This window comes from Opisthocomus hoazin, chromosome 6 (genome assembly GCF_030867145.1).
Source record: "Opisthocomus hoazin isolate bOpiHoa1 chromosome 6, bOpiHoa1.hap1, whole genome shotgun sequence".
In the NCBI taxonomy this organism is placed as follows: Eukaryota; Metazoa; Chordata; class Aves; order Opisthocomiformes; family Opisthocomidae; genus Opisthocomus; species Opisthocomus hoazin.
The window spans coordinates 32,883,491-32,910,823 of NC_134419.1; the positions used below are offsets into that span (position 1 = coordinate 32,883,491).

General features: G+C 50.3%; 1 protein-coding gene and 2 long non-coding RNA genes across 4 annotated transcripts in view; 1 reads left to right on the forward strand and 2 right to left on the reverse strand.

The window, feature by feature from the left end:
* TNR (tenascin R) overlaps nucleotides 1-27,333 on the forward strand; it is a 78,195-nt gene that overhangs the window by 16,256 nt on the left and 34,606 nt on the right. The gene's annotated exons all lie outside the window — the stretch shown is intronic.
* LOC142361719 (uncharacterized) lies at nucleotides 418-12,043 on the reverse strand. Its single transcript, XR_012764342.1, has 3 exons — nucleotides 10,850-12,043; nucleotides 8,530-8,690; nucleotides 418-1,059 (listed from the first exon to the last, which is right to left on the reverse strand). It is a non-coding gene; the product is annotated as an uncharacterized LOC142361719 (long non-coding RNA).
* On the reverse strand, nucleotides 12,707-23,982 carry LOC142361589 (uncharacterized). The gene is made up of 5 exons (XR_012764217.1): nucleotides 23,835-23,982; nucleotides 23,206-23,328; nucleotides 22,090-22,182; nucleotides 18,005-18,096; nucleotides 12,707-17,924 (listed from the first exon to the last, which is right to left on the reverse strand). It is a non-coding gene; the product is annotated as an uncharacterized LOC142361589 (long non-coding RNA).

Below are 27,333 nucleotides of genomic sequence, written 5' to 3' on the forward strand. Positions count from 1 at the left end.
GAGAAGAAGCCCACCCCGGTGATGCTTCACTCTCCTCTGCAGCTGCCACGTCCCCACACATCCCATGGGGTTGGAGGATGCTGATGGGGATGGGGGACAGTCATTTTTTCGTGGGGACTGGACCCGGCAGGGATGCTCACACCCTGGGACACCTCCCAGCAGTGATGCTCCGTCATTGCCGGAGACAAGTTTTCATAACCGCTCAGACAGAAAGTAGTTTTTACAACTTCTAGAATTGCTGAGTTGCAGTTCTGGTGTCTCAAAATAGGCTGTCACTAAAGTGTCAGGATGGCAGCTCCCTTTGGTTGTCAATTATTCTTCTTTATGATATCAAAGTCTCTCAGCGAAGGCAAAAAAATGAAATAATCTAGGTGATTTACTCCTCTTTGTAATTAGAGTTAGTAATTAGACTCTCCTTCGTAACACGGCGGGTTTGTGTCTGAGAAGCACTGGCAACATGGATTTTCCAAGACCCCAGACACTCCATCTGGCTCATGCTGGGGACCACAGGGACATCATGGCAGGGTCACCAGCACAGCTTCAGTGAAGGATGCACCCCTCAACCCCAAAAATTTGGGGACCTTTCTCCTTCTTCACTCCAGCTTAGGACACCTCCTGTTCAGCCCCAAGACTGGGAGGACTTTGGAGCACCTCAGCTGATGGGTCCTGGTGGGACCCAACAATTGCTACACAGCTATCGGGAAAATAATTAAGGAAAAATAAGTAGCATGAGAAGGAATATTTGAGACGTTTCCATTACTTGGAGGCTTTTCCCAGGATCTCACTTGGATGGGGGAGGAGGGTGCCTCGGCAGGGTACCTAACGCAGGGTTTGCCCACCGTTTCCCTCTCCTCAGTGCTCACCAGTGGTGCTACTGGGGGTGTTTTCTCTGGAAACAGGCAGGGACGGAGTTTCGCCATGTGAAAGAGAGCATCTCCCATCGGCTTTCAGTGCTGGAGCGCGCTCCTATTGGGATGGATTTATCCAGCTGACACTCAAGATATTTGTGACTTTGCTCTTTCATTCAGATATATTCACCACAAGGGTCTGCTGAGCTTCCTAAAAATAAAACAGGAATAAGAGAGCGATGTTAAAAAGTCACTTCAGCTGACTCCAGCCCTTAAAAAAAAGGGGTCTGTTCAAGAGGTGAAGGACTGGGTGGCTTGTCTGGGTTATTTTAATTAATCCGTATCAGCACCCCATTTATCCCTTATGACCGTTACACCTGGTCCTGCCGCCTCTCCGTGGGGTGACCATGGCCAAGCACCACCCCCCTCCCATCCCATCCCAGGTCCCCACCCCCTGCTTCAGCTTCAGGCTGTGGTGACTTCCGGCTGCGCTTGCTCTTGGGTGTTATAGGGTTTATTATTATTTTTATTTTGGCCTTGAACCGGAAAGGAGAGAGGATGTTTTGGGAATTGTTTTCCATTCAATTTAATTCATTTTTAATCAGCTGACAGTCATGATTTGATACAGACAATCTTCCCCACCGAGGTTAATCAGGACGGAGCAAGCCTTGCACTTGGCGTTATTTAGAGAAGCATTTTATAGAAATACTGTTAGAGAGGTTATTTTAGAGAAGCATTTTATAGAAATACTGTTAGAGAGGTTACTTAACCGTATATTTGTTTTCATTGTGTACACAGCTTTTTCATGGGCTTCCCAGCGTTTAATGCTGAGAGATTTTATTTATTTTTGTCATTTGGAGGGAATTCAGGCCTGCCAAAGTGCCCGGGGTGGATGGCCCCGGAGGCTGCAGTAATCTGTTCAGACCATCTGGGCTCCAGCTCCCAGAGCAGTCCTGGGCAGGGGGGGGAGCTGCAAAGCTCTAGCAAGCCCCAGCTCCATCAGCCTAGGAAGCTGGGATTTTTTGGAGATATGGTGATGGAGAGATATCCTGATGGGGACGCACGAGCTCCCATCGGTCCCGGCAATACAACACGGCTCCCAGCAGAGCATCTCCCCAGGGTGAGCAAGGTTTAGTCCCTGGGGGGCTGAGTTTTGCTCTGGTGGGTTGGTGATGAGCTGAAGGCAAAATTAGTCCAGGAGATGGTGCCAGCCCCAAGAAGCCTGACATTTAAAACATCAAACAGCTGAACGGTCCAACAGCCAAGCTCCAGAGCAAAGCTTTCCAGCCAGTGGGGAGCAGCAAGCATCCATGCTGCCGCGAAAAACACTCTCCCTGGGGCAGTGGGGAGCAAACCCAGCACCTGAGCTCTTGCAAATATTAATTTACTCCTACAGGTAGGGTTGTACATGGATATTCTTACGCCAGGCACACGTAGAAACCTGCTCACCAGCAAAGCCCCCGGGGCTGATGCTTTGCAAGGAAATGCCAGTGCTGTTGGCAACAGTTCTTGACCCGTCGGAGATGCTCGGGGACTGGCAAGTCCCCTGGTGCGGGCAGTGCCTGCATGGGGCTGCGTTCGCTTTTGTTTTCGTCTTGTTGCAGGGAGTAAAGCATCTGTCTGGAGATGGTAAATTATCCCCTCAGCTGGTGTATAGCTAATGTAATTAAGCTGCATTTAAAGACTCCCCGGGGTGCTCCCTTCTCAGCCCGGCAGTTTGCCGCATGCTTGCGCCTAGCTGCAGCCCAGCGCATCCCAGCGCATCCCTCTCAGGGGACCGGCATCCCCAGCAACTGCTTTGCCATGGGGACAGGTGGTAAAATCCCTTCTGCCCAGTCCAGGTTCACAGCCAGGAGGTGATGAATTATTTGCAGAGTCATCCGTGCGTACAGGAAATCGCCTGCTGTTAGGGGAGGTGGGCTGCCGAGCTGCGGGATCTGGCCCTCGCAAGGGGCTCTCTGGAACACGAGGTCACCCCAGTTCAACCCCAGTTTTATTTACTGACCTACAGCACTTCGAAGCTTGTAAAAACCCGTACCCTACTGCTGCCTATCATAACTCTGCATTTTATGGCAGGGAAACCTGTGTTTCCTTTTAATTTATAAAAACTCGCAGATGTGTTGGCTCCAGGTGTGCAGCCTGCAGCCTCAGCATCAGAGAAACGCTAGCAAGGGCTTACGGAGAGTGTTATTTTAATCCCGAAGGTGTTTGCCACCACGCTGCCTGCTTTCTGCCAGCTCCTTGCTTTTATTTAGTAAAAAAAAACAAGGTATACGTTTGGGCTGGCAGCAGGTCGTGGCAGTGAAGCAGCTTTCCAGCTGCTTGCTCAGGCAATCCCAGTTTATGCTTTTGAAGAGGCAACCTGTGGCTACGGATTAAAGCCGAAAGCCAGGAGAGCCAGTCTTCTTTAAATAAACACATCTGTACCTTCCCAAATCTTCAGTCAAATCCTTTCCCTTCACCCCCAAAAGAGCTTAAATGTCCTACCACCCCGCATCACCTCCAGCCTTCCCCACGCCACTGCTGAGATGGGGACAGGGCATCACCAGGTGTTTGAGCGCTCGCCCGAAATCCCCACGGGAACGGCAAAGTGCCAGCTGTCCCTGCGTCCCTCGGGGTGGGCGCTGCCCCGTGGCTTGCGGTGAGCTCCCCTCCATCAGGTGCCTTTGCAAGCAGCAAAGCCAAGAATAAGAGCGAGATGCTGCCTCATCTCCCTCCCTTTGGTCTCCTCGAACCAAGCCAGGATTGGGAAAAACTCCCCCAAAGTCTGCGTCGGGGTCGCGGCATGGTGCTGGGAGCCGTCAGCTGCCCTGCCCGCGGTGTAGCTGCGTGGCAGCTCTCTCCCTCTTCGTTAGTTCCTTCGTTAGCTGTCGATCAGCTTTCCCCTCCCGCTGCTCCCCAGCAGCATCTCGGGGGGTCGCAGCAGCCATGGGCCACCCAGTCTGAGCTCAGGGCCGCCCCCCTCACCCCCTTACTCATTTCTATCTTTTATTTTTCCCTCCGAGCAGTATTCCCTCTTAGCATCGCGAAACCAAACAGAGCACAAAATCTGATAAGCGCGAGGTAGCGGTTTTTTCCCCCGGCAGGATACATTATTTACGAAGTTTATCGATTGTGGGAAAATAACCCAGGGGCGTTCGAACACGAGCTACATCCCCTCTTACACCAGAGATGTTAATTACCTGCAAGCCATCACCGGCTGATCTGCTGCCCAGCACTGCCCGCAGACCGATAGGGTTTAGGGATGTGAGGAAACATCACTCAGGAGCTGCTGCATCGCACCCTTTCCAGCAGCTGCCTGAAGCTGCTGGGAATGGGCATCGCTCTCACTTTAAACCCCCTGAGCTGCATCTGTCATCTAAATTTGCCTGCCTTAGCTGCTGCCCGTCGTTCCCGCTCTGCCACGGTGAAGAGCTCTTTAGTACCTTCTTTAGTATTTCCCTGCTGTGACAGTTCTTATAAGAAGTCATGAAGTCACCTCTCCATCTTCGTGATAAACTAAGCAGACCGAGCTCTCTAAAGCTGGCGGTTTCCCCATCCTTGGGGAGCTTTGTGGCTGTCTCTGTAACTACTCCGATTTCTCAATGTCCTCTCGAGGAGCGTGGGCACCAGACCTCCTGGCAGCATGCTTGTCCTCGGCTGCATCAGTGCTGTGTAGGGGATAAAGTGGTACCCTGCTCCTCTGTGGTGTGTCGAGGCTCTCCCTGACCTCACCATGGATCCCCATCGCTGCCCCTGCGACTGAAGAGCCCATCCCAGCACCAGTTTTAGACGCAGTTTGTATTTTATTCCACGATATTTCATGCACAGAGGAAGATTGTGACAAGCTAGTAAGACATTGTCTATGATGCCATGAGCACGCTGGATGAGCCAGGCAGGCTCCTTCAGGAACCACACCGTACCCTGCATGGCTCCCATCAGATCAGGAGCAACGTGCTGCTTTCAGACCCCAATAACCACGGAGCAAGGGGTGCTGCAGGAGGTGGTTGATGATGAGCTGAAGGATAAGAGAACCATAACATCAGTAATTAGGGCTGCAATGGAGATTAAATGCTGGGATTGCAGTGGAGGACAGTGAAGGTACCTGCTCGAGGATGGTGCGAACTGGTAGAATATGACTGACCCAAGTCTCAGCTCACACCCCAGTACCCATCCCAACTATGGTACTTCAGGGAGAGGAGAATGGCAAATAAAGGAAGCAATAACAGCAAAAGACTATAAAACCATAATGAAAAATAATTAAAATACTGCCATTGTTATTGGGATAATTACAAATGCAGGGAAGGTGATGGTAACCGCACTAAATGATGAAGGCAAAGACGTGCTGCTGGTTGTGGGGCTGATGGAGCCACCGAGTTGTCTGGATGGAGACACAGATCTCAGAGTCATAATGGGAATAATTATGACTGTAATGGGGTGGTAATAAAGATAATGGAATTGTAATTGAGGAGGGGATGGCTGTAAAGGAGGAGGTGCAGATAACAGCCTTGTAAAGGAGATGATAAGAAAGATAATGGGTGGTAATGGAGTTGTTGTTAAAGGTAATGGAGTTATAATGAGGTGACGACTGCAGCAGGTAGAAGGGATGGTTGGTTTAACGAGGACTATGATGCACAGAGGACTATTTCTAATTTGTCATGACAGGCAGTGCTGGAGGTGACCATGAGGCTAATAATAACTGAAGGGGTCAATCGTTAAGACAAATGCAGCCACGCAACGAGCACGGCAGGACCGCAGTCCCTGGACGTGCAAGGTGGAGATGCTGTGCTGCCGCATGAGGTACAAGGCAGAGGAGGTTGTAAAAAGCAGCATGATGAATGACCTGGGCCAGTCCTGCGAGGTTTGCTTTAGGGCAGGGCTGCCCTTCAGGGTCTTGAACCCAGAAGACAGAATAAGCAAGGGCAGGGCTGCTCCTTGCAGGACTGGGATGGACACACAGGCAAGCATGTCAGCTTGCAGCAACATAGGCACTACCACAGGGAGACAATCCAGAAAGCAGTTGATGGCATCAGGCATCAAGGTTTTGGTTTTCAATCCTGTGCCATGCATCTGCTCTTCACCTTCCCCTGAAGCTCAGCACAAGGTCCCCAACCCTTCCTGCAGAGCAGGTCCCCCTCCCACGGCTCCTGGCCCCACACCACCAGCCAAGTCCTTGCCTGTCCACCACCGCTCCCCTAGCCACAAGCCCAGTTATCCTGTCAGAGGAGACAATTAGATTGGTTTTGCGTGACTTGTTCTCCACAAACCCATGTTGTTGTTACTTTCCAACCTAATTATCTGCCAGATTCTCACAAATTGGTTGCTTAATAACTACTTCTTGCATAGCTCCCTGTTTTGAAGCCTCTAGCTCCTGGAGTTGCCCAGCTGCAGCTCTCAATCTGCCCCAGGCTCCCATAGTTCTTGGAGAAATCCTGAATGCTTCCAAGATTGTGTTAGCTCTGGAAGTAGACCCAGGGGGGATTTTGGCATGCCCTGCCAACACAAGCACACCTGACTGATCTAAATACCCTGAAAGGTCTTCTCCTCCCTGTCTGAGTTGGGCTCTGGCCCGGTATAATCATCCTGTCCTAATTAGGGAAGGCTGAAGCAAAGTCCACGATGAATCCCTCAGGTTTGCTCCTCCACTGAAGCAACATGCTTGGGCTTTCTTCAGCTCTCCTTCTTGCGCATTTACAAAAGGTTTTTGTGCAGCCTTTGAACGGACAGCCCATTGGAGCTTGTTCTACACCTTCGCATCTCCGACTTGTAGCTGCGTGGCCGCTGCTCTGTTGTCCCCATCACCAGGCCTCTGGCCTCCATTCTCCTTTTTTGCAACTCTTCTTTGGTTCTCAGGTCCATCAGGTCTCCGCACCACCTTCCCCTTGTTCTTCTGCATCAGGATGGGTTGTCGTACTGCCCTGAATGCAGTCACGGTAGGAAACTGCCAGCTTCCCTACACTCTTTATCCTTTGGATTATCTTCCTTAGAGATGTTACCTACTGGTTCCCTGAGATGTTTTGCAGCCCATTATCCTTACTTTGCTGTTCTCACTCCCTTTTGCTTGGCATTGTGGCCTCCGCTATTTTGTGACTTATTTCCTGAAATTACCTTCCACTTTTTTCAACCCGTTCTACTCTATTAGCCCAAATCAAGCCCAGAACAGCAGCTTCTCCAGTAGCTTTCGCCATCATCGGAAATGAGAAGCTGCACTAACACGCCCGGGGAACTGAAAGGCTCTGTCCTGCTATGTCGCTTTCCCAAGACGCGTCGGTGGAGTTTGAGATGTCGTGACCACCAGGTTGTACTGCGTGAAGGTGCCCAGGGGTTTGAAGAGTCCCTCGCATTCACCCACCTCGTCTTCTAACCCACATGAGGTCTGTCCTACCAGTTTCACCCCTTTTAAGTTACCCACAGTCAGGTAGGCTCTTCCCAGCCCCTTGCTAACCTTCAGGACAAGTGAACACTGCTCGATGCACTCCTTCATTCCCAGCTTGCTCTTCCCCAGCAAGCCACACTGGGTCCCATTTATCCCATCGAGTCCCTGTAATACTATTTAAGCCCTAGTCTGAGGGCTAAGGTACTACGTATTTAGTACCTAAGACATCTGCATCAGCCTTTTTATCTGCCATGCTCAGGCATGTGTGTACAGACACTCACCTTGCTATTTGCTTTCTCATCCCTTTTCTGATCTCATCACCTATTTTTTTTCCTACCATTTGTTGGCATTTCTTCTGTTGACCTGTGGATACGTGGCACCTCCTCACTTTGACATCAAGCTGGCATGACCAGATGCCTTTCATTATTAAGGGGATCCCAACCTCCCCACAGCGAGGACCCCCCACATACGCATCGAGTGCCTCTGGTTCTGTCAACCCCTGGCTCAATTGTGGATGAGGGTGGTTCTCAACTCCTCACCCACAAACCACCAAGATGGTGAGAGCCTGTCTCCACCAGCCTTTCCATCAGCCAATTCTTGGCTCATTTCACTCAGAGCTCCCCAAAAACCTTTGCGATTCTGCCCCTGCTTCCAGGAGACAGGGTTCGTTGGGTTTAAAGTACCATCTGCACATACCCAAGAAGGGTTCTTCAAATGCTCAAGCACCTGTGAAATAAATAGCAGAGCTAACAACAACAAAAAAATCTACATTAAGGGAAGCGTGGAAAGAAACTGGAAAAAAAATACAGGAGATTACACTGGCCTCAAAGAGCCTAGGGACATTTTTTATCACCAAAAGTCCATTTTCTGTCACAGGTGGGATTTTTTCTTCTTAATCACTTTCCCAACAGAAAACCATGAAGTCCAAATAACCTAATCCACCCAAGGACATAGCAATTGCAAGTCCTTTCTCTCCTGGCTGGTCACCAAGTCAACCTCTGGTAGATACAGTGCAGGGGAAAAAAAAAATACACTACAACAGGTCTCCCAAAGGGGAAACAGGGAATGAGGGTGAAGGATAGAAGGGGAAATCGGAAGAGAAACTTGTCCCGACTTCAGAATGAACTTGTACACAGAACCCTTAATGGCTAACCAGCCGTGGCTGCCCGGGGAAGTTGGTAGAAAAAGCTCCTGGTTTTGTCATCACCAGAGGCTCCAGCCCTGATAAACAATGAGTTGGAAAATTTGTGAGTACTGTCACGTAACAGAAAGCAAGGACAGCAGTGGAGCCTTGAAGAGAAACGGTAACAGTCAGCTTTCACATACCATTGCTTGGGAGGTTGGTACTGGGAAGATGTCCCTCATCTCCAGCACAGGGCTGGCCAGGAAGCTCAGGAGGAGTTCGCACGAGGATTTCACAGGCTCACGGTGTTTGCTGGTCATTTTGAAATGGAGCTGCTTACAGCTGCCTGGTGTAGGAGGAAAATCTGAAAAAAGCCAGAGTGGAGTTAAAAAAACAAAACACATAGAAAGGCACCAGTGACACAGAGCTGGAAAGGATCAATGCCTTGTCCACCAGCCTTAATGTAAAGTATTTAAGCTGCTTGGAACCTGCTTTCCTGCAGAGCTCTCTGCTCAGCTGGTCTTTAAGAGCTGCAAGGATATTGCCCACAGCGAGAAGTGCCTGGGGTGGAGGTCTCCCCCCCAGGCCAGGCCCTGGGCATTTGTAGATGGGTGGCTGTGATTTCCTTCGGGGATGGCAAGATAGAGACAAAGAACAAAAGCAAAGGCTGAGAGATTAAAGAGAAAAAAAAAAGGGGGGGCAGAAAAAAAAAAGCAGCTGTCTGCCAGTTCCTTTCCTAGTTAAGGGAAATCCCCGGAGCAAGGGCTGAGATCTTCTTTTGCTCCCTGCCATCCGCTTTTCACAAAGTTCCCAGTCTGGTGTCTTCAGAGCCTCAGGGCAGCAGCCAAAGCCCCTCCAGGCTCGATGGGAACCCAGGTGATTTTGTCCAGGGGGATAAATTTGAGTGCTGGGGTGTGGACCGCAGCAAGGCTTGGTGCTATGGGGCGAGGTGATGCGCTGGGACTGGAGGCACTGGGGTTTCTGCAGCTATGAGACCCAGCTCCTGTTACTGATGCCATTATCTGCACCCTCACACCTCACCACAGGACACGTCCTACCACCATCGAGGGGTTCATTAGCCTGGAGACTTGGTGGAAGGGTGGAAAACCAGTGATAGGCATATGGTGATTCCCCAGGGAGCTGGCTCCAGCCACAGCTGGCCATCCCAAGTTTGAACAGATCATACTATCATGGAAAGGCACAGCCAAAATCATAAAAATAACTTTAAAAAAAAAATAAAATCAGCTTTTCTAGGCACTGTATCCTTGCTTTGATCATGCCCTGTGCTCAGCAAGCAGCCTCACCCCACGCAAGCCCACCCACCCCAGCGAGCCGAAGGGTAAAGCCCACACACACACCACAAGCCCTGTTGCAGCTCTCTGCCTGAGCTTGTCAGCATCTGGGCATCACCTCAGGATGCTTCTGAAACAGCTGAAGAAAGAAGAAAATAGAGAAGAAAATAGAGAGAGATAAAACCCCCACCACGCAAGGAAGGAAGTGGTGTTATTTTGGCTTTTGTGGATGCCCAAGTACACGGTTCAAGCTCCTCGAGAAACTGTAGCCTGTGGGAAAATCCTACAGGATGCAAAAGCATTGCAGCTGACGGAGTTACCCTGAAACCTGCAGGATTTAATATCTCAGGCTGCTCTTTCTAATAGCAGTTTTAACCTTCCAATGTGGTATTTTTATGGCAGGGAGAATTATTCTTGCCCTTTTGTAGAGCATGAGCCACAAAAAAACTGTAAGAAAGCCATTTTCTGTTAAGCTCTGTATTGCTTTCAAGGGGGCAAAAAAGCCAGGAAGCATCACTAAAGTCACATTTCCCCAAATTTAGAGTTTCTCTTTAAGTATTGCAAGGATTTGCGAGTTGGACTCTCCGCTTTTAGCATCCATGGTTTAGTTTGGAGTAAAATTCAGGTGTGTCACAGCCTAGGAGCAGGAGCTCATGGGTCTCACCAGGACCCAGCTTTGGGCTGGACCCAACTGTACAGGTTCCAGTCCAGAGTTTGCCAGACAAACTAACAAAATGGGTTTTCATGGCTATTGTTGTGGTGTCCAAGTAGTGAGACATCCTGACCAAGCATTTTATGAAGTGTCGTAAGCAGCATGCAAAAATCTATTGGCATTCACAGAAGAGTTGGGAGTCAAGACATCTCTGGTGGGAACAGGTTGCGGCAAGCCCTGGTGCTCCTTTCCCCTCACCTTTACAGATGACTATGCCAAATCTAACAGTGATGATGCCACCTCCATGCCAATTCGTTAGTGTTGTAGAAATTAAAAGTGTGCTCTTTTTAACCCAGAGGAGGTACACTCCACCACTGTAGAGTTTCCATGATAGTATTGCTCGGTCTGTGTGTCCACAGATGCCTGTGTGTTCACTCCTCCCCTGGGGCATAAGTTTTCACTCCAAAATGTGGAAGTTTGATTTCTTGGGCTGCTCAGATATATGGGATCTGCTCAGGAGAGCTGGGGTAAAGTGCCTGGAGGAGGAGGGAGTCCTCTGACCCGAAGGAGGAGACCTACCTGCAGAGATGGGGCTGACTCATCCAGGTCCTGCAGCATCACAGGTCCACTCACGGGGGGTTGGTGTGGTGGCAAACACTTGGCTATTGGGTTTGGTATCTCTTGCTTGGAGCTGCTCAGCAGGATTAAGTTGAGCAGCCACCCCGGCCAGTCACTCACACTTAGGAACATAACATAGATGTTGCAGTGAGGCCCCAGGGACCTGGCACCCTTCCCCACCAGCACCATGACCAGCCTGCAGCACCAAGCAGTGCCTCCAGGGACATGGGGCTGCTCTGCCAGCACTCTGCCTGCAGCCAGCATGAAGACAGCACAGGAACTGGTTTTGGTGCAGTCTAGGCATCCTTGCTGCCCTTGGCCACCTCTGCCTTCAGGGAATGTGATTTTTCCCGGCTGGTACAGTGCAAAGCAGCAGTGAGGTGCAGAGGCTGCAGAACACACATCACTGCCGGGATGTACCCTGCCTGCAGCTGGAGGATGAGGTTGCCTTCCCCAAACACTGCTTTGGAGCCTAGGACCATGACATCATCTCCCATGGCAGACTGAAACACCCAGACAGTGCAGCCTTGGATTCACGAGCTGTTTCAACCTGGGCAGCAGCCCAGTCTGAGTCAGTCTTTGGGCAAGTAGCAGCAGCTCTGACATTGCACCATCAGGGTTAGATCTAAAAATAAAATTACAAAAAAAAATTCTCAGCCCCAACCCTGTCCCAGTGGCCCCCAGAGGACACTGGGACTGAGGGGAGAGGAGATGGCAGAGTCCAGGAGGTTGGAAGCGCAGCTCTGGATTGAACACACTGGGAATGCAGCAACATCAGCTGCCTCCCACAGCAGGCAGGGAGCTCCCCATGATGCCATCTCCCTCCCTCATTCGTAGGGAAGAAAAAAATTCAAGCAAAGGAAGCGCCCAAAAGGCTACGCTGAGTCCCAAGTAGTGGGTGCATCGGGCTGCGACCACCACGCTATGAATCCTCACCCACCTCCCTTGGCTTTCACGTTGTTGCTGCCTCCCTCACGGGCTTGGCCACACTCTCTGGAGCAGTAATTCTGGGCAATTTCTCCTCCCCTGGCAAGCTCAGCTCACGGGCAGCAGCTGGCTCTCTGCAAAGTTTGCTCTGCTTTCTCATCATCATGCTAGTCAGGTTTGGCAACCTGACACCGAGACCCACCACAACCCCAACTTTGCAGCAGTTTCTCCTCCCTCCCCTCATACAGCATCAGGTTATTTGGAAAACGAGTTATCCTGGAACACAGCTTGAGAGATTTCCTTAAAAATAAATATTCAGGCTTCAGAGCCATTTTCCAACTACAACCATGGGAAGTTAACTTCACACAGGTTTGCAGGCTGCTTTGATATGCCCCAGTTTGCCATCACCAACCAAGGCGTTACTCTGGCAGCCAGATCCGGACCGAAGCCAGGAGCTGGACCAGCGCCCACAAGATGCTCCACTGCCCTCGACAGAGCTCACAGACCTGCTGCTCACAAGCAGATTTGCTCCTTCGATGTCTTACCTTGTCCCTGGTCCCATTTTTCCACAGATTTTGCAATACGAGATGGTCCCTTCCATCAGCCATGGTACTGCCTCCCAGCCCTGGTAAGCAGGAACTTCCACAACCAATATACTTTTATGGGTATTTAAGATTTGATTTAAGATCCTGCTGTCACAGCAAATGGAAAAAAATACTTTTCGGCATGCCAAGGAAGGCTGACATGAAATGCAAGCAAGTCTCCATCACTTACCCCCCACCCCCCCACCCTGAAAAAGCCATGCTAACAAGATCACTTCAGACCCAAAGCAGACAGAGCTGTGTGAGCATGGCAGAGCCACCAGATGAGTGTCAGATGAATGGATCCCATCAGCACCAGCGCTTTTTACTAAAGTATTTCAGGCTTCACAAACTGACAGCGACACTTTTTTTTCAAACTCAGCTTAACATGAACTTGCATTTTCTGAAGCTGGAAAGTGCCCGGTGAGACCACAAGCGATTCTGCGACCAGATGAATGGACCCACCACGGGTACACCCCTGGCAACAGTCCAGCACTGAATTTCCAGAGTCAGGTAACAAGTCATCAAGTCTCTCGTGCCTCCGAAGCTTGCATACCTCTCACACAGCCATAAATCAATTTCCAGGCTTTTTCAGAATTGGATTCATAACACCGAAGCCTCAGGTCGCACAGACTCGAGTGCTCCACGGGAATTCAAAGGTCGCTGAAGTGCTTTTCGAAAATATATTACTTAAGCTCCTCGGAAAGGCAGGTACTTCGGTGGGGGTTCTATCAGGTCTGTGATCATGTACAGAAGCATTATCCTGCTGTTTAACCATAGCAAAAACGCTAAGCATGATATCTATCAAGGGAAAAGAGAGCTTGTCAAGTTGCTGACGTGGTTTGAAGTTAACCCAGGGAGAGGGAGCACTGCGGCTTGGGGGTGGGCAGTTCCCCGTCTGGGTGTCCAGCAGCTTCCCCCCATCCAGATGCACTGCATCCAGCTGGAAGGAGACTCCTCTTCCAACACTGACAGCCACACTCGCCGCTTCCCGGGGTGATCATCCAGGCAGAGCACCCAGAAGCAGCCCTAGGGCACATGGATTATGTTTGCCTAATTTGCTCAGGGCAGAGGTTTCCAATATCTCCAGTAACCCCACCTGGGGTCCACCCTTTCGCACTGGGAGCAGGGCACCAGTTGACTCGCCACTGCCTGTAGGACACCAGTTGTCCCCATCCCCACCATCCCGACATGCTCCCGCCTTTGCTGTCTGTCCAGTTCTTACAGGACCTGTTTTCACTCAAATCCAGATAACACATAACAGAGCAGCTTTATCTAAAAACAAATAAATAAAAAACCCCTCAGAAGGCCATTATAGAAAGCTTACACCCACCGCTGGATAACCCCAGCTGTGGTTGCACCAGCTTAACACTGTGCACTCTAGTGACTTCGGAAATCAGTGATCTAGTTAAAATTCTCAAAACCAGAACAAATCTTTTATTTTTGTAGTTTTTAATAAAAAACAAATAAGTTTCACATCTTGGTTTTAGTAAACAAAGAGCACCTTACTGCATTCAACTGTTCCTCTAAATTTCATTTATATCATGTCAAAGTCAGTATGCTCCAAAGCACCCATGGTTAGGGGGATGGAAAGACTCTGGGACAACCCAAGAAGGGCAGGAAAGGCTGTGGTAGGCACCGGCATGCTCAGAGCTATCAGAGCAGCACAGTAAAATATAAAGATATAAACACAGTGCTGAGAAGCAGAGCATCAGCCAGGCACTCAGTGAAGTCCTGGCATGAACCGAGCCCACCTTGAAACCACCAACGGAAAACACAGTGTGGGGAAGATGGGTGAAGTGATGAGACCTTCCCACCCTATCTTCTCCCATCCTATGCTTGACAGCCAGCTCGGAGGAGCTGAAGATTGGGTGTTTGTTTTTGAATGTCACCCTCCTCAGGGTGTGAAGACTTAAAGAAAATACTTGAATCCCCTCCAAACACATGCCTCTCCTTAAGAATAACTGCTATATCCTTTTAGCATCCCAGCTTTACATAGAGCAACAGGGGTCCACCACACATCAAGAAGTGGAGCACATACATATATCTTTCTATCTATATATAGATGTAAAATTTATATATTCTTATATAGATATTAAAAAAAAACATGAGATACAGAAGACATCTTAATGCACAGCATTGTAGAGAAGGAGGCACAGCAGAAACCCAACACATCGAGCACACCTGAATTCCAGAGCACAGGATGCAGCAGATCAGTGAGTTTCCTCCTCGAAGCATCCCAGCAAGGCCACCTTCACACTTCTCAATGCCATCAGACAGCAGACCAGCAGCATGCTAACTTATACACTGGAACAAGAAACCGCACTGCAAGGTCCTCTGGCATTTCTTCTGCCCAGTAGTAAAAGGCAGCACTCTCATGGTTACCCCACAAGACTTGGGATGCTCCGCTTGGAAGCCCAATCCTCATAAAAAAAGTCACCTCCCTTTCCTCTCCCTCTTACTCACATCTCCTATCTGTCCAGAGCATGACCAACCACAGACACTCATTGTCCTCCAAACACTACAAAATCTCTCAACCCCTGCCTTGACCATAGATATTCTGCTCCTGACCTGATCTCAGCCGACATAAATAAGCACAGAAATCAGTAGAACCACCTGGATTTAAAGGAAGTGATCAGCCAGACTATCGATTTACAGCTGGTACCACCCCTTGCAATTAGCCATCTCACCTGCGAGAGCTGCAGCAGCTTTAGAAAGGAGAAGCACAGGGCAAAGAAGATGGAATTTCAAAATAACTATTAGCAACCCTTGGCATTTCTTTGGTTTCAGATCAGCCAAGGCAGGCGTGTATCTAGCAGACTAGATCTCCTGCCAGGAAACGTAATCATAGATGAGAATGATTATAATGAGTTTGCAGCCAGAAAACCTTCCGTCAGAACATCCTGCGGCACTCTACAAGCAGCAATGGGTGAAAGCCCTTCTGCAAGGCACACTGCGTTTCGAGGCCAGGACACCATAGGCTACACACCAGCCATGCCCTGGCTGTAGAGTGCCCATCTATGTGGGCAGAGCGCTCCCGCAGAAGGAGGTCTGAGACCAGCACGGGCAGTCCTGGCTCGCTGCCCGTCCCTGGCCACGTGGTTTTGGCCCCCATGGCTCAGGCCAGGGAGGTAATTTGTGATAAAAGCCCAGAACCTGGCAGCAGAGCAATTCGTGTCCATGTGCTGCATGAAAAGCAACTTTTTTTTTTTTCCCCAAAGCCCTACAAAACCAAGCGTTAGACAAAAATACACGTGAAGCTGTTATTGATCTTCCAGCCAAGCTTTGCATTAAAAGAACATTCTTTTCCGCTTACTTAACTTATAAAAGACAACGAGGTGTCAGAGACACCACAGCTCAGTTTTATCTCCTAGACGCCAGCCAAACACCATGTTAGAGGTGGGCAGGACCTGCCAGGGTAGGAAGAGAACCCACCCAAATTTCAGATCGGGTTTTAAAATTCATCTTTCTCCACAGTTTCAGCAGCGGTGTTGTCTCTGTCACCCACCCAGCTACGCGTGTGTCTGAGGGGGTTGTTACAAGGCTTGCTGTTTTCCTTTCTTGCATGCATTTTAGTACGGTGTTTTGGACGTGGTGGAAGAAAAGTGCTCCATAGATAATCCCACCGGAGTAAGAGGACTTTGGGTTATTAAACGTCTATCTAGAGTGGAAAATTAGATTGGCACCTCTGCACAGAAGTGGATTTCAACCAGCTCGTGGTACTATTCATTAGGCTGTCATCCCAGCGTTTCATAGAGAGATAGCCGTATATTATTCCCATTTTTCAAAGGGCATAAGCGGCAGTAGCGGCAGCGAGAGGTATCCAGGGCGAAACGGCACAGCCGGGGCCAGGGTGGGGAATAAATACCTGCCTGCTGCTGCCCACCCTACCGCTTGGCCAGACGAAATGAATGAGTTGTATCCCAAAAGGTAAACCATTCCACAATGGAAATAGCTGTGCCAGAATATAAGCATGCTTGAAAGCCTTACGGTGACCTCCTCCAGAAGAATCCCCTGACCCACTCCAACTGGAGACATTGTACTCGTGTGCAAGTGTTGGGATGTTAGCTTGTCGTTGTCCCCTTCTCAAGGAGGACTGCTCTGAAAGGTCACTGGATCTGTCCCTTGCAGCGAGGAACCAACCAAGTCTGTTCCCAGGTGGGATCCTGCCTTGCCGGTTGAGGTTTCTTCTGCCGTTTCCCACTGATTTTCCCATGAAGACCTTCTTGCACAAATCTCCCAGAGGCTTCAACCCCTCAGTCTTTCTCCTGCTGCAACACTTTGAACTTCAGCAGAACCACGGAGGTCTGACCGGTGCCACCATGATGCATCTCAAAGCTTCCCAGCTGGTGGCCCCACCAGCAGTTTGCCAGGGATGCCCAGCTTCCAGACCTGGAAAAACAGCCCCATCCTCTGCAGTGCCGTCCTCCCTGCCCTGTTCAGCAGCCACAGCTCGGCGTTACAGGTAGCAGAGACACCGCAGTGCCTAACGCTTCTGACTTCGAAGGGAAAGTTGCAGTTGTATGGCTCTCATTGCATGGCCCATTACAGGCTAGTGGTGGGTAGGAGAAGCCAGGGAGTGACCGGGTGCAGACATATACCAAGATGTCTCTCTGAACGCTGCCCTGTTTGCTCTATTTAAGGTGTGTGAGAAGCAGTCTATGTCCATCTCAACTAGCAGGTTGAGTGGCCTCATTTGAAAGGGCTGTCCTGCTCCCAGCAGGCATCAAGAGGTGTTTGGTCCTCACTTTCTGCAGGAGTAGGATGCAGCCAGCAATCCCTTGCTTTCAAATTACTGTGCTCTCACTCTGCAAATGTTCTTGGCAATTTCCCATCTTCCCACAATGTTGCAGTTGCTGCCCAAGCGATCCGATTTCTCGGTTCAGCAAGCCCTGCTCGGATGGCCACAATGTGTTATTTGTCATTATTTACCTATCCGTTCGATCAGAAGTGAAGGAGGGCAGCAAAGTCAGGCAGGCAAGTGTGTTTCAACTGACTGTGGTTGATTTTGGCTTAGAAATTAGAAGAGTCTCGGAAATACAAGGTGCTGAGCCCAGCTTCTGGGACACTGGGGACTGTGGGAGTCAACTCAAAGATGAATTTTGACCCGTTCATGAAAGAGGTTATATCACATCACTGTCTGTCACAGGACTGAAGGAGCCTCCTTCATCCGGAGCCTTACATCTCCACGCAGTTCTTCAGCATAAAAAGAGGGCTTTAAAATTGATTTTAAGTGCTCACTTGTGAACTGTTTAACCCCAACACTTACAATACTATTGGGAGAACTAAAGTGAGCAAAACCAAGTTCTAGCTTAAAAAACATCACAAAGCAGTGGGCTTGCTCCCAACCTCCTGCGCCCTGCACCGGCTCCAGGCTCCATGAAATTGTGTTACCCATTTATATCCTCTCCTTAATGAGGTACTTACCTATTATATGGCAATAAAAACCCAACCTGACTCAGATCTTCAGCTGGTACGAGCCCACGTTGACTACAGCTATTTTACCTCCCCAAGGATGTTGTTTTTCCCTGCAATAGAAGCACTGAGGTTCTTTCCAGTTCTTACACAAGGATGTAAAATAAGGAGAGATACGGGTTTTCCCGCTCACCTTCATTAATATGGTAGCCCAGATCTTCCTCCAAAATCCAATAGAAGCAAATCTATTTTTAACCAAATTGCTCCTGTAGAAATGTTCAAAGCCTGCCATAAAAATGATTAAAGAGCATTATCTCTGGTGTGCCTTGATTAATGCCATTTTATATAGCTCCAGTGGCTCTGAGGGGTCTGTGCAGGCACCCAGCCAGCTCCTCAGCCCCATACATGCCTGTGGCAGCTGTCCCAGCTGGAAGATTAAACCTATGGGAATCCGGGATTTTGACTGCATATCTCAGCATGACTAATTGTAGAGGACACCCATCCTAAAAGCCCAGACCAGCTCTGTCCCACCCCTGTGAGCCCCTCTCACTCTCTGGGCTCTTGCAGGTTAGGAGAGCCTGAGCCACCACGGCCTCCAAGGCTCAGTTGGTGGCCACGGTCCTCCTCTCTCCTCCCCTATCCCGCCTCCTTACTTGTTGTGAAAGCAGTTTTTAAAGGGCATCAGGGAAAAGAGCCAGGAGGGAATTTCTCCCTCCTTTTTTTTTTTGGCTTCCTAAAGAGACCCACTCTCAGCCCCTGTTTTCCCATCTCGGTACCTTGAGATGCCAGAGGAGGGAGGATGAAGGCCAAACCCACCAGCTGGGTTGCCCTACCACAATGGCTATTACAGCTGAAGGGACGGCAGACTGGGAGGGGAGGTGATGTGACTGCTTCGCTTCACGCTGTTGTAACAGCAGCATGGGATTGCACAGGGAAATCCTTGCACCCCTAGCTGACGATCTCCAAGGTCCCATCTTTCCTCTGGGAGCACACTCATGAGTGATACCATGCGCTCTTTGGAAAGCATGCTCGAAGCCAAAAAAGAGATTTCAGGGGAGGGATGAGAAACGTGGTGCTGGGATGGGGAAGCTGCATCTCCAGCATCGGGCAGGACAGGGTGCAGCATCGTGGTGTCGGGACAGCTGGTGCCCACCTGCCCACCCAGGGCTATACGTCTCCTCTCAGCCATATGTCACTGGCATGTGTTAACCTCAGGAGCTTTCCTACACTCTGTGCCCCCAGCGCATCTCTTGCCTTCTGCAGTGCCTGGAAACGCCGCCTCCTCTCCTCTCCACACACACACACGCACGGCTCGTCAGCAGTGAGAAAAGCCCCAGATGAACCCATCTGACACAGCAGAGCCTTTCACTGCCTGCCTTGCCTTCCCCACCACGCGAGCGAGCGCCCGTCCTTCCATTCACCACCCGAAAGGAGGAACACGTCCAGGATGTGCCAAACCCAGCCCGGCTGCCTGGGTCGGAAAAAAGCAGTTATTACTGCAAACTCTATATACATTATTTATCAAATGAAGTCTCTGCAGCAGGACTACAATTCATTTCTCTGCTCCAGTTTGCTCACGCTCTCTTCGGCTGTCTTCTTGACAGGAGATGATAGAAAACGTTTGCAGGCTCCTTGTGGCTGCCACCGCAAGGCTGTCCCCTCCTGAGGAGACCCTGCAGGTCCCCAGAATGGACCTGGGAAAAGCTTTGCCCAAGCAAAACCTCCCTGGAGCAAGAGCCAGCTCTGCTCCAGCCCCAAATCTGTTGCACAAGTACCTGCTGCTGCTCTGAATATTCAGGGGAAATTACAATGGGAAGGCGAGCAGAAGATATCAGTTATTGGAGGGTTCACAGCGAGATCCCTGCTGCTACCTGACCGGTTGCATATGCGTGTAAATCAGCCGTATCCCATGGTTTAGTCTGAGCAGTATATTAAAAAGGGAGAAAAATCTGAATTTTTCTCATGTGGAGGTTGTAAAGCAGGTGTAAGCCACAGCATACACGACCTCACGATCACATCACCTCTGCTTCATTTCTGCACCGTAAAAATACACATGTGGGGGGGAAATGAAAGTATAACCACACCAGATGAGCATTTCTTTTCCGTTGCCCTGACTTTGGGTCAGGGCATATATGACTAGGCAAACCAAAAAGCAAGTTAAAAAAAAGTGCTCATTTGACTTTAGCAGGTGGTTTTGCTTTTGCTAAAAGCAAACTGAATTCCCGGGTGTCCCCGCTCAGGTTCCCGGGGGAAAACGCCACAGTTCCCTAATTATGGTAAAACAAAGCCATGATGATAGCAGGGATTTTCCTCTCCTGGTCTGCAGCACTGTTATCCATTTCCTGGTCGCGCTGGCACCAAGCGGTGATTATATGGGGCAATGGAGGTCACGGATCATCTGATTTCTTCAATGTGACTTTGCACTTCATCACAGTCTTCTTCCTCTTCATCAAGCTGAACGCTCTATCTGCACCGGGGGTAGTGGCAATGCACCGCTTTTTGGCAATGGAGCTTCCTGAGCTGGGTCGTTTGCATCCGCCTCAGCTAAGCCCTGAGGAGGCCCGGGTTGACTCATAGACTCTAATGTAACATGACAGCCAAGCATCAGCTACATGAGCATGAGGACTTGCTGCTGGCACCCAAGCTGTCTGCTGGGAGAAAACAAGCAGAAAAAAATCTCATGCCCATGGCCAAGTGTGATCCAAACCCCACCAGTTATAGGCTGTGGGTTTGCAGCGTGATGGAGGTGGGATGAATTAGCCATGGAAGCTCTCACGCCTGGTTTTCTCCATGCTTGAGGATGAGTGGGTACCCCACCACTCGCTCTTGCCTTGTCCTGATGTCCGCAAGTCTCTGCCTATGCATGGGTGGACAGAAAGAGGGATGCTGCTGAGGGGTGAGTGGAAAGGGATGGCAAAGCCATGGCTGCTGGAGAGAGAGAAGGGTTGCTTGACTGTCCTGGGTGGCGGCACCTCTTCAGCACTGTGCATGGAGGGTCCACACCATGCCCATGTTCAGCTGGGTCCTATGTTACCCTCCAAAATTAATTACTGGTGCCCTTGCTGAAGATAAAACTGAAATCATATTTATTTTTGCGCTTACATTCCACTTGCCATGTAATTAAGTGCCACCACGTAATTAAAGAGGATTTAGAGGGTGTTTATGCCCTGCAATGCTCCATAATTATGGTTAATTCCTCCTTTACGGCTTCCGAGTATCTCCGGTGGAGCTCCGGGAGCTGGCGGGGCAGGCAGAGTGGCCATCGCAGGGCTCAGAAACACAACACACAGCTTTAACACTGAAGGTTAGCAACTCAGAAAGGCCTGGCCCTGTCCCAAAATCTTTCTTTAGCAACATAGTCTCTCCCCAGGCATGGGGCAGGAGCGATGCTCCCAGGAGCATCATTATGGGTAAATGCAGGGCAGAGCAGCGGGAGCCGCCCCAGCCTCTGTCCCCAGGCTCTCCCTAGTAAAACTGCTTTAATGCCTGGAGGCAGGAAACACTGTGATGCTGTACAAGGATAAAATAAACCCTTCTGCAACATACAGGCCCAGCGAGGGGGGATTTATTAACAGAGTGTGAATAAATGTAAGGTGCGAAGCGCTAGACGTGATGGCCTTTCGTGGGCAGGGAGTCCCGAGGGATGGGGCTGTCCAAGCAGTATGGCAGCCGAGGCCATCTCCAACAGACATCAAATATTAGCGCTCAGAGGGCCAGGCTACCAAATACTCACCTGCCACAACTCAAACCACATATCCAGCCTCGTAAGTAGGCATGGAAGAGCTCAGTTTTAGCAGCCAGTGACTCCCATTAGGAGTTGGGAGTTCAGGCACCACAGGACCAGGGTGTCACATATGGACCCAGCTGGGAGTGTGACACCTTGGGTCTTTATACTGGTGACAGAGGCCAGGGGAAAGTGTCTAACCACGAGCCGTGACGTGCTGCACCACGGTTTGCAGCCTGTGCCTGCATCTCAGCATCACCCACAGGGTGCTGGGGCCCAAGCCCACTGCCAACAGCTTTCATTACAAAGTTAGGCTTTCACCTTGATTTTCATCACAAAATTAGGTGCCCACCTTTGCAAGATGGGCACACAAGTGAATTTTACACCGAGCAAGTGCTTTTTGTGGCGCATGGTCGCTTTGAAGGGGGGGCTGATAACCTGTTTGCTGCTGCCTCTGGGTATACAAACGCAGACAGGCAATGCCACAGTTTGCTCAGTAAAATGCTGCGGTGGGCTTGGATTAGAGCTGGCCCCCTTGCGAAAACGTGACTTACCCCAGCGACTCCCCGGGCTTTGCAGGGGAGCAGATGGGAGGCAGCAGTCGAACGAGACCAGGTGAAGTCAGACGCGTCGGATCCGGGCTTTACCTGTTAACGGGAAAATGAAAGGAGATTCCCCCTGAAACCTTTGTGCTAAGCAGCTGCCTTCTTTCCTCTGGGAGCTGATAGAGGCTATTGATATATGCCATGGCAATTCAATAAAAGAATATGCGATGAAAGAAAGATATAACGTGGGCTGCAATCACAGAGGCGGACATGAATTATTAAGCCAGCAGAATTTACAGTCAGTTGGGGGAACTATAGATTTCTTCTTCCACATATATAGTTAGGGAACACTGGCAAAAGCATTAGAGTATTCCATCCTTTAAGATGTAATTAGTCAGTGGGGCAAAAATCATTCCCTCTCCAAGGGCTGCTCCGTGGTGATGTGAAATGACTCGGCTGGGTTTCTTCGGCGCGGTGCAGGTATCGGTGTTGGTCCTCAGCTCCAGCCCCACGCATCTGCAGGGTCTGGCCTTCAACTAGCTGACCTCGGGCTGAGGTCCGGCATTACAGGGAACGTGATGCTTCACTCCTCAAAGATTTCCATCTCCTTTAATTCCCCCGAAAGCCTGCAGCAGGCTGAGTTTAGAGGGGAGACAAGGATTGCAATTAGGCAGAGGATGCAGAAAGAGTTGGTCAGGGAAAGGACTACGCTTGCTTGCACATAGCAAGGACCTTCACCCTGCCATGAAGCCCAGGGAAGTAATGCAACGAAAAACTTTTTAAGCAGACAAATTGCACATCATGAGGGATGTAACTGGGGACAGTGCTCTTGCCCTCGCCCTGGAAAAATGCAGGAGGGAATCAGGTCTGCAGGACACATCGTCTGCATCTCTACATCTGCTCAGGAGGGTCATACTGGTGCAAATCAGCCTCACAAGGCCAAATTTGCAGCAGTTTCAGGCTGCTGAGGAGCTGACCCGATTATTTCCACGAATTCTCCGTTAGCGGCTGATGCGACACAAGTGCTTTCCAGTGAGACAGGCAAATCACAAAGAGTTTCTGGCTGGATCACAAAGCAAAGCAAAACAAAAGCAAGGTGTGCACCTTCCATGCACACGTCCTCACCTGCCGTGGCTGGAGGACTGTGGCACCCCGGAGCAATTTCACCGTAGAGCCAATGACGATGCTGGTGCACGAGAGCGATGAGTTGCTCTAAAGCAGTGAGTGCTACAGCCACTCTTGGGAGGTCTAAAAAAAAAAAAAATGGGGTTGAGCTGTAGAGCTTGGAGTCCAGCTCATCTTCCCAGCTGTGTGGTCATCTTGGAGTGGAAAGCGTGTGGCTGGGAAGCCAACCATGGACACAGAGCAGAATTTCCTTCCCGACGAAGGCAGGAAAGCTGGCACGGGCTGCATCTCGCTGGAACACAGAATAGGCATCATCTGCACTGAGCGCTTGGGTATCTCCGGGGAGGATTTAGGAGCCGTGAAAACCGTCCAGAGTGGGTGTTTTTTTTGGCTAAAGGGAAAGCTCCAACACACTTGTCAACATAAAAGCCCAAATAATAGACTTGGAGGCTTCCTGCCTGCTTCACGCACAACCATGTTCTGGGCTTGCTCCCACCATTAGCAGCAGTGGGGAGCAAATCCATCGCAGCGGTCTGGCTCCTGCCAGCCGAGCTTCAGCAGGGAACACATGACAGCTGCAATCAGCCAGCCCCAAGACGGCTCGGGGACCGCTGAGTGTTAGCTAATACCTGCCCGCTCCTGCTGCGCCGAGGAAGCAGGCAGCAAGCTCCGTTTCTTGATGGTTTGTTGGTCGGCGTTAAGGATGAGTCCTGGTCTGAGCTCCCACTGATTTTCCAGTTTGCCATCTGCACCGAAAAGGAGGGCTTGTGCTTTATCTGGTGTTCAGGAAAAGAGAACGCAATAAATACATATAAATATGTATGTTTACACACATACATCTATTGGGTCTGGGTAGATTAAAGCGTTTCTCAATGAGAACAAAACATCCACTTCGTTTTCACACCTTTACTGATTTTAAAAACACTTCAATACACACTATCTGTCTGGAGAAACAAACACTAGAATTTTTCAAGCGTCTTTCAGGCAGCATTGGGGTTTTTTTTAACCCAAGAAATTCACCAAAACTGGCATGAAAACAGAAACTTTGTTCAACTAACCAAATACTAAATTATCTCCAGCGAAATGCTGGAGATAAAACTGCTGGCGTCATCCCCATCATGCAGATCTGTTGTCCCTGCACCCAGCCCGCAGCAGCCCCCAGGGCACAGTTTACATTTGCCACGTTGATATTGCTGAGCAATAAGAAAAGGGGGTGTGGATGCTGCCGGGGGACACGGCGCTGCATCTCTGGGTGATGATGCCCCCCAAAGCCGCTGCCACCCCGCTCATGCCTTTCCCGGCACAGCTGCTCCCAGCATCACCACGCGCAGGTTCCCTTCTGCATTCCCAGCCCCGAGCCACTCGCAGAGACACAGCTCATCAGCAAAACATAAAAATAGCTGAAAATATATAATTAGGGTGGATGCGCTGTGGATTTAATAGGGTTTTTCTGTTTCTTCCTTCGCTGGCCTGTAAGACACTAATCCTGGATGGAGAGAGGCCATTCGGGAGGGAGAGAGCGCTTTGCTGTGGTAGATGTTTGGCAAAAGCCCTCAAATATTTTTCTCAGTTTTATATTGTGTGGTTTTTTTATTGAGCACCACACAGAAACGGCAGCAGATTGATTATTTCACAGCTCCCCAAAGTTGAAATGCTTTGGAGCCGAGAGCTCAGTGCCTGCCAGACTTCTTAATTAACTTTAATAACTCTTTAATTTGAACTTTAATTCAAACACCCGTGTTTCTGGGGAACTGTAGGAAAAAAAAAACAAAGCAAAGCAAATCAAGGGAAACCAGCTCTGTTAAAATAAAGCAGCAGCCTCAAGTTTGTCTGTGCCAGAGGCAACTGGAGATCAACTGTCCTGCCCTGCGTGCGGGCAGATGGAGAGGCATTGACCCAGCCCGGTGGAAAGCAAGGGAGAAGACATCACTGTCGGATGCCGGGAAAGCGCCAGGCTGAAATCTGCCTTCGCTGCCCCAGCCAGGAGCTTTTCCAAGGCCACCTCCAGGAACAGAGGGACCAAAGCCACCGGGAACACCACTAGCTTGGACTTTTATCTGAGCTTGGTGGCAGTGAAGGAGAAAGGAAACAAAAATAGACGAAAGAGCACCCCAGATAAATTTGCCCTAATGCAACTGATTCTACGTGTGAAACGGCCACAGAAATTAACTCTTTTTCCTCTTACAGTGAGAAGTAAAAAAAATACATAGTCCTGGATCTGTTTGCTCAGTCAATGGTTTCTAATGGTTTTGTCACTGCCCATGGGACTGGGAAGCACTGGGAGGACAGGAGGGTGAGGAACCTGAAGCAGGAACATTAAAGAGACTTCTCTTCCCCAGCAGACAAGCCTCAAGCTGTCAGACCACAGACACAGCTCCAGAGCACTTTCAGCCAAATCCCGGCATTAACCCACCCCAGCTGAGCTCACGGTGATGGAGTCCATCAGGAAAAAGCAAATCATGGACAGGAGGAGCAGGAAACAATGCAGGACCAGATAGGGAATGGAGACGACAGACCCTGGGAACTCATCCACAGATCTGGCAGAGCTTCAGAGCTGTCAGCCCAAGCCTCCAGAAAGAAGCCAAGGATTAATAGGGATTTATGGCTCAAACGGTCTGCTGTGGGTTGGTGGACACCAAGGAGCATCCTCCTGCTCTGCAGGACCCCGTGGATTCAGCCTGGTTTGAGCTGGGGACATCCTGAACTGGGGTGATGTCACAGCAAAGAGGTGGCATTCAGCCTGACCGAGCATTCAGTGGAGGCAGGAATACTTTTTCTTCTTTATTTTCCTTCAACGATCCCATTTCTAGTAATAGAAAAGACAAAGCTCACTTAGCGCTGTGCCGTGAGGATGCCACCACCTGCACAGCATCACCTCTTGCCCAAGGCCCCCCTCCTTGAGCCGGGCTGGAGGGGGATGCTGGCTTGCTGCTCAGAAACAAGAGCTGGGCAGCATCCTGCCGGAGTCTGCCGCGATGAATCCACCGATAAAGAGACTCAGATCAATGAGCCTGGCGGCAGATGAATGGTTTTCAGTCTGTGGGTTAGAGAGTCGTTAACCACCCAGCCTCCTCGCTGTCATTAGCAGGTTGTCTCCGCCGTGCATCTGCTCGCCCCGTTTTATCCACCGACCCGTCTCCCACTCGCTCGTCCCTGCACCCAACTGGAACCCGCCTCCCCCCACCCCTCGTAAACAGGCTCTGTTGAGCCAGGCTGGATCTGAAGAGCGGGGAGGGGGAGGATTTCACCTCCCCACGTCGAAGCTGCTCCTGCAGTCCTGCAAGGAGTCTTGCTTTGAAGCTCTGACCCGGCTCAGCGCAGCTGGCTCACAGCCACAATTACTTCCACTCCCAGCACACACAGAAAAGCCAAGCAAGAGGCCAAGGAGCGGGTAGTTAGCCTTGAATGCCAGCGAGTCAATCAAAGGCAGCCAGCGCTAATTAGTCCCTGCGTATCCCCCCGTCACGGCTGCCCCATTACACGGGGACAAGAAGTCTCTCCGTGGGTCAGCCAGGGCCACCCAGGAGCCGCCGGTGAGCCCAGAAGGCAGAGGAGGATTTGAAGGGGTCGGGGTAGGAGTGTGCGGCCCCAAATCACCGCTTAAGGAGCATCGATCCCACCCCTCTCACTCCCTCCCGTTGTCATCTCCACTGCCCTCCTGTCCCTCTTTTGCAAGCATGCCCACAGCCACCACAGGAGCCAGGGGGAAGGAGGAGGAGGTCACCCCACTGCAGAGTTATTTCCATTTTTCTTGCTTTCCCTAAAACCACGCAGAAAAAAAAAAAGAGAGCCTACCAAAGGAGTCCCAGGTGCCTGCTCACGAGAAGCTGGCATTAAGCAAGGAGCTGAGGAGAAAAGTGCAGCAGGAACGTTGTGGTAATACGGGATAATAACCCTGTGCATGCTGCGAGGCGGCTGAATAGTGATGTTTTCTGGAGTAGCATGGTATTGTAGGAGAGTAACCAGTAAACATATATTTTCATTTAGCAGTAGGAGAAGGGGGGAGGCATGGCCTTTATGGTACTAAACATAGAGTTATTATTAAGGCTGGACGCTGCAAGAGCCATGTCCTGGCTTTGGATAATTCCTAAACCCCACAAGTTCTTGGAGCTTTGGGAAAGTTTCTGG